Source organism: Delphinapterus leucas, chromosome 15, assembly GCF_059928025.1.
Source record: "Delphinapterus leucas isolate spDelLeu-1000000601 "Yukka" chromosome 15, BTC_Dleu_Yukka2, whole genome shotgun sequence".
Lineage (NCBI taxonomy): Eukaryota > Metazoa > Chordata > Mammalia > Artiodactyla > Monodontidae > Delphinapterus > Delphinapterus leucas.
In genome coordinates, this window is record NC_143143.1 from 70,412,689 (window position 1) to 70,420,061 (window position 7,373).

Consider the following 7,373-nt stretch of genomic DNA (forward strand, 5'->3'; position numbering starts at 1 on the left):
GTTAATTTGTTACACAGCAATAGATAACTAATACAAAGTTATTTAACAGAAATCCAAGGTGGCATCATGGATCATTTTACATGGGTGTGTCAACTTGGTTTCAAAGACAAAGAAAATATTTTAGAAGAAATGTATAGGCTTTGGGGACTTCCCTGGTGGTCCAGTGGTTAAGACTCCATGCTCCCAATGCAGGGGACCTGGGTTAGATCCCTGTTCAGGGAACTAGATCCTGCATGCCACAACTAAGAGCCTGCATACTGCAACTAAAAGATCCCCCATGCCACAACAAAGAGTCCTGCATGCTGCAACTAAGACCTGGAGCAGGTAAATAAATAAATAAATATTTTAAAAAATGTATAGGCTTTAATCTGTTAGACATGGTCACCAATTCAGGCAGTGTTCATGGAAAGACAGAGGTAGAGGGACCCACATAAAGTGTCTGCAAAGGAGATTTCTCTGCAGAAGGATGGTAAGGACACGGATCTCAACTGTCTTGTTCACTGTGGCACCCTCAGGGCCTAGCACAGGGCCTGGCACATAGTAGGCTTTCTACAAATCTTTCTTCAACGTGTGAATGAATGACGAGCTATAACCTTGAGTGAGCCATTCAGTTACCTGGGCGACCATCATTCACTGAGCTTCTACCATGTAGTGAGTACATGATGTCGATTAGGTTCCCAGGAACTTTTTTTTTTTTTTTTTTTTTCGGTACGCGGGCCTCTCACTGTTGTGGCCTCTCCCATTGCGGAGCACAGGCTCCGGACGCGCAGGCTCAGCGGCCATGGCTCACGGGCCCAGCCGCTCTGCGGCATGTGGGATCTTCCCGGAGCGGGGCACGAACCCGCGTCCCCTGCATCGGCAGGCGGACTCTCAACCACTGCACCACCAGGGAAGCCCCTCCCAGGAACTTTTGTGTCCTATACAGATTACATCCACATTTCTCCCCATTGCGCCTTCCCTCACTGTCTTATCTCCTTGAATTCTTCATTATTTTTGTAGAGACTTGCATGTGCTGTAACTTTTATGCTGAAAACTTTCTTATGGGAATAGTGTTATTAGGTCATTACAACAAGTAATTTCTGGTCACCATTTTTCCATATGAGGACCAGAGTTGTTCAGGACATTGGGTTTATTTTGTGCAGTTTTGTCTTGGGGCATGCCCTACTTCTTTCTTCTTTTTTCCCCGTTCTTTTCTGTTGAAAAATGACTTGAAATGGCTGATGCAAAGTAATAACAGTTCAGTCTCCCCAAGATGACAACTATTTAGGGTCTATTTTGCCCCTTTCCTACTGACTTTGGTATTGATTTTAACCAGATTTTACTGTAATAGAAATATTGTGGGGGTGGAAGAGAATCAAACAGCGTGATTTGCTTCAGACTCTTGTCCCACCAATCTATAAACACTCCTTTCTCCATGGCTGGCTCTGTACTTCCCCTTTCTCCCCCCTCTCCTCCCCTTCTCCCTTGTCTCCCTCCTCCTCCACTACTACCAGCATTATCACACAGCCATTATTTATTGAGTGCCTGCTACATGCTCATCCCTGACTTATGCAGCTTCTATATGCATTATTTAAATAAATCTATGCTAGAGACTGTGAATTGCCTTGCCAATTTTGTCAGTCCAGGTCCTTCAAGAAGCAGACACCAAGCTGGGATTAACCGTGCAAGGATTTTACTAGGGGGAAATGCCTGTGTGAAAGGAAATAGGGTGGGATCTAGAGAAGGCCAGGAAGGCCATCAGACCCCAAGCGAAGGGGAGAGGGAGAGAAGGTGGGAGCAAGTGTCCCAGACTGCCCTGCAGTTTAAGGAAGATTCAGTCTAACGAAGGTTTGGCAAAGCTCTCAGGGAGTCCTTGAGCCAAAGTTAGCCAATAAAGGAATCCCTTGTCTCTCAGGACTGGGTCTGACTTCGTATGCCATCAAACTCAGCCATGGGTAGGGTGCATCTCCTGGGAGCCATGGCCAATAGATTTCAAAGCATAGCAGCAGGTGTCCTCAGCTCCCAGCAGTAGGAAGTTTGTGGAAGAATATCTTTGTGGCTGCCATTTTTTTTTGGCTGCACCACACTGCTTGTGAATCTTAGTTTCCTGACTAGGGATCGAACTCAGGCCCACAGCAGTGAAAACACCTAGTCCTAACCACTGAACTGCCAGGGAATTCCCTTGTGGCTGCCAATTTTTATTAAACTTCTTCTTCTTTTTTTTTTAACGTAACAGAAGGCTGATTTATTTGGGGGTGGCAAAGACCTGATTCTGAACTAAAAGATTTTAGTTCCCAGGCTTCCATGCGACTAGGTGTGGCTCTGTGACTATATTGCATGACTTCTGGTCATGCAACATAAACAGGAGTGTTATGAAGACCTGCCAGAAATACTCCTTAAGGGGATCTTGAGTAGAAGGTACATCCCTTCTTCCCTTCCCTCTTGCTGGGACTATGGAAAAAATGGCTGCAGCCTCAGCAGCCATTTTGTGCCAAGAGGCAATATGCTACTAATGAATGAGGATTGAATGAAATCCTCATTGAAATCCTGTTCAATGACAGGGCAGATGGAAAGACAGACAGCAAGAGTCTGTGTCCCTAATGATTAGAGACCTCATATCAGTTCTGGATTGCCTAGCTCCAACTTTTACCTGAGAGAAAAATAAACCCTTTTGTTTAAGCCATTATTACTTTATGTTATACACAGGTAAATCTAATCCTAATTGGTATAGTATCTCATTGTCACCCCAGCTCTACCAGGTGGGCATACTTATGCCCACTTTATAGACAAGGAAAATGAATCTTGGAATAATTAAGTGTTAGAACCTAAATTAGGGTCTGGGGTAGTGCTTACAATACTTTCAGCTGAAAATAACAGAACAATGTTTCTCAGTCTTCTCTGAAGATACAGATTACCTGGGGAACTTGCTAAATACACAGACAGCCAGTCCTCTCCCCTGGAAATCCTCATTCAATAGGCCCAAGTTAAAGCCTGAGAAATTATTTTATCTCAAACAAGCAGTCCAGGCTGTCTTTAACCCCAGGGAAGAGTGTAAATCCCAATGTGGATGACAACCAATGACAGGCAGCTCGAACAGTAAGGAGGTAAAACTCTTCACATAAGAAGACTTCTGTGAGCATGAGAATCATGTGAGGAGCCGGATAGAAGCTCTGATTCTGGGCTCCACTTTCACAGATTGGGAGTCAGTAGATCTTTTGTGGAACCTGGGGGTTTGCATGTTTCCAATGCCCCGCAGGTGACGCTGATGCCTGTGATTCATAGAGTCCAGATTGAGGGACCCCACCTTCACGTTTAGGAGCACTGTTGGGAGAGAACGAACCTGGGTTTGAATCCTGATGCTGCGGTTTCTTGGCTGGATGGCCTGGAGCAGGCTGGTGAAGCTCTCGGCATCTCAGGTTTCATCATTTTCAAATTGGAGGAAATGATAAGGCCTACCTCACAGAGTTGTGAGGATTAAATGAGGTAATTTGCATAAAGTTCTTAGCTCTGCATGAATAAGCTCTCGATAAACGGTGACTGTTGTGCTTACATACCCCGTGCATAGGTCTTGCAAACAGGCTGGACACTGAGTTCTGTTACTATGGATAATTTATACCAATCCCCAGGGAACCATGATTCCGCTGAGGCTGGTACGGGAAGCTGGGGCCCCCGCTTTCTCTCTCCAGCTACTTATGGCCTTGGGCGTGAGTAAACTGCCCGCGTAGATGCGGAAGTGGAGCGAAGGTCCTCTAGGACGTGCTCCTTGGTTCCCACAGCTGCCTCCTCCCCCCACCCCTCCCACCTTCCCAATCAGTCATCGGTACATCTATACTCAATGGCCCCATTTCCTCACTTCCCATTCCCTCCTGAAGCCACTGCAATCTGGATTCTGCTGTCACTGCTTTACTGAAGTGACTCTCAGCCAGGTCATCAGTGGCTTCCATGTTGCCAAATCCAATGTTATTTGAAAGTTTTCATCTCACTTGAACCCCTGCAGCTTTTGACACAGCTGTCTCCTTATTCCTTCTGGGAACTTGGCTCTTTCGGCTTCCAAGACTCCATGGCTCTTTTCCTTTTTCTAAATCTGTGATGACTCCCTCTAGCCTTTGCTGAAACTCTCCCTCTGTCATAATCTTACACAGCTTTGTTTTCTGCCCTTTTAATCTTTCATTTGTCTCGAATTCCTTTTCACTCTTCCATTTCTTCCTCTGACCACAACCCACTATCACAGGTGAATTATCTGCCTTCATAGGATATCCTGGGCTGATGTAACCTCTTCCTTCCTCCCTCCACGAGATGGATTCAATCAGGCCCAAGCAGTGTGCTCCAAAGTCTTCCTAAGAGGCCTAGCAACACCTGTGAAAACAGGACCTGGATATCCTGCCAATCAGGCCCCAGCGTGACCCTGAGACACCCTTAATTGTCCCATGTTATACTGATATCAGAGACAGTCACTCTGTCCCTGGATGTGTCCCTGGGACTGTTCCCCAGTCCCCTTAGCTCAGACTCTAAGGCCTCATGTCCAGTTTGTTGCTCCACTGATACCCAGTGCCTTTCAGAGGAGTTGGGCCATTCCTACTTCTGCCACTGACTTGTTTGACTTTGGAGCTTGCTTTTATCTTTCCGGCTTCAGTTTCCTCCCCAGTGAAATGTGAGAGTTGGACTAGTTCTCTCTGGGGTCACTTCTAACCTCTGCCACCATCCTGATCAGCATTCTCATCCACTGCACAACCCTTGATGCCATTCCTAGGAACCTCTCCCGTAGAAATATTCTCTCAGGTGCATAAGACGTATGCTCGCTTGTATGAATCTCAGTGCCGATCACGAGGGGATTGGTCAAATAACTTGCAGTGTACATACCCTAGGGCTGTTCTGGGGCTGCTTGAAGTAGACGTTCTCTCGTGTGTTGCTGGTCTGCTAGGAGATAAGGAACTGGAGCCAGAATGTAAAGCAGCGACTCTAACAACAAAATCTCGCTGACAAAAATATACGTCTGTCTCACCTGAAGGAAAGCGTGTATTTAGAGATGGAGTTGATTTGCATTCGGGTGCAAGCTCTCCATTAGGTTTTCTCAGAGTGGAACACACATTTCCTGGCCTAACACCGGTGCCCAGACCACACTTTGAGTAGCATTGCTAAAGCTTAAGAAAAGTGAGATAGCTGTGTGTGTGCAGATGTAGAATGATGTCTAAGATACATGATTAAAAGAAAAAGGCATGTTATAGAACAGAATAGTGTCTTCAAAAACAGGGATCTCTCCAAAAAGGGGTGCATAGGCACATAGATATGCTGGTAGAGGCACAAAACATTTCTGGAACAAGTCCTAAGAAATGGACAGTGGTTCCCCGTGGGGAGTGCAAGTGGGATTCTGGGGTGCTGGATATCCAGACCCTTGGGTTGTACATAGAGACTGCTCTTCAGTGGGTCCTACTCCGTACAATGGCTGGAATCTATTCTGATGGGTCTGTGCCTTTCTTGCTGTTGTAAAATATTTTGAATGTAATTCCTGTTATATCCTTTTGCTGATTGAACTTAAAAAAAAAATACTATGGGCATGTATCACTTTCATATTTAGGCGCTGGGATCAAGGAGAAGTTCCCCAGGATCGAACCCGGACCCTTAGCAGTGAGAGCGTGGAGCTGTAACCACTGGACCGCCAGGGAATTCCCTCACTTTCATATTTAAAAACAAACTAGTTACAGAGAGAATACTGATGCTTCTAGAGCCTCTATTTGCTGGATAACAAGCCTCCTCTTTTCATTTTTCATGAACATTTCTTCCCTCTATTCTCTGAACAAGGCAGTTCCCTCTGTCCTGTACCTTGAAGCCTTCTCCTGCAGATACATTCACCCTAAGTCATTTTGGTTCACAGCCTAGTGATGAGGACAGTCCAGGGGCCACAGGGCTGATGACAGTTCCAATTTACAATGACGCAGTGATTTTTCACAGGCTCGTGGAAACCTGACTTCCTCCCTGATTGAATTGGAGAGTTAGAATGTTCTGATTTGGCTGAAGTAGTATAGGCTGTGCTTATCATAAGAACTTGGCATATTAAATTGAATTGGGAAGTATTGGACAACAAATGTAAATGACTTTCTTCCATTCCTTTACTCCTACACAGCTGTGTATTTCCTGTTTGCAGCTGACCCTGTGCAGAAAAGTGAAATGACTTATCCTGATGCCTTTAAATTGAGAACTGTGTGACATCTAAGTGGCCTCTTTAAACTTAAGATGCAAACAGACTGTGCTGTTAGAGGCTGCATGAACCTGAGACAGGGTTGCTGGAGTCTGGTAGTTTTTTATTCAAATGCTCTAGGTCCACTTGTGTTTTTTTGTTTGTTTTGTTTTGTTTTTTGAAGTACAGTTCATTTACAAGGTTGGGTTAGTTTCAGGTATACAGCACAGTGAATCTATTTTTTAAGTGTGTGTGTGTGTGTGTGTGTGTGTGTGTGTATATATATATATATATATATATATATATATTCTTTTTCAGATTCTTTTCCCTCATAGGTTATTACAAAATACTGAGCATAGTTCCCTGTACTATACAGTAGGTCTTTGTTGGTTATCTGTTTTATGTATAGTAGTGTGTATATGTTAATCCCAACCTCCTAATTTATCCCTTCCCCCAACCCCTTTCCCCTTTGGTAACCATAAGTTTGTTTTCTATGTCTATGGGTCTATTTCTGTTTTGTAAATAATTTCATTTGTATCTCTTTTTTTTTTTTTGCGGTACGCCGGCCTCTCATTGTTGTGGCCTCTCCCGTTGCGGAGCACAGGCTCCGGACGCGCAGGCTCAGCGGCCATGGCTCACGGGCCTAGCTGCTCCACGGCATGTGAGATCTTCCCGGACCGGGGCACGAACCCGCGTCCCCTGCATCGGCAGGCGGACTCTCAACCACTGCGCCACCAGGGAAGCCCTTTTTTTAAATTCCACATGTAAGTGACATCATATGATATTTGTCTTTGGCTTACTTCACTTAGTGTGATAATCTCTAGGTCCATCCATGTTGCTGCAAATGGCATTATTTCATTCTTTTTTATGGCTAATATTCCCATTTATAGATATGCCATATCTTCTTTATCCATTCACCTGTCAATGGACATTTAGGTTGCTTCCATGTCTTGGCTATTGCAAATGGTGCTGCAGTGAACATTGAGGTGCATGTATCTTTTCAAATTATAGTTTTTTCCATATATATGCCCAGGAGTGGGGTTGCAGAATCATATGGTAACTCTATTTTTGGTTTTTTAAGGAACCTCCATACTGTTCTCCATAGTGGCTGTACCAATTTACATTCCCATCATCAGTGTAGGAGGGTTCCCTTTTCTCCACACCCTCTCCAGCATTTATTATTTGTAGACTTTTTGATGATGGTCATTCTGACTGGAGT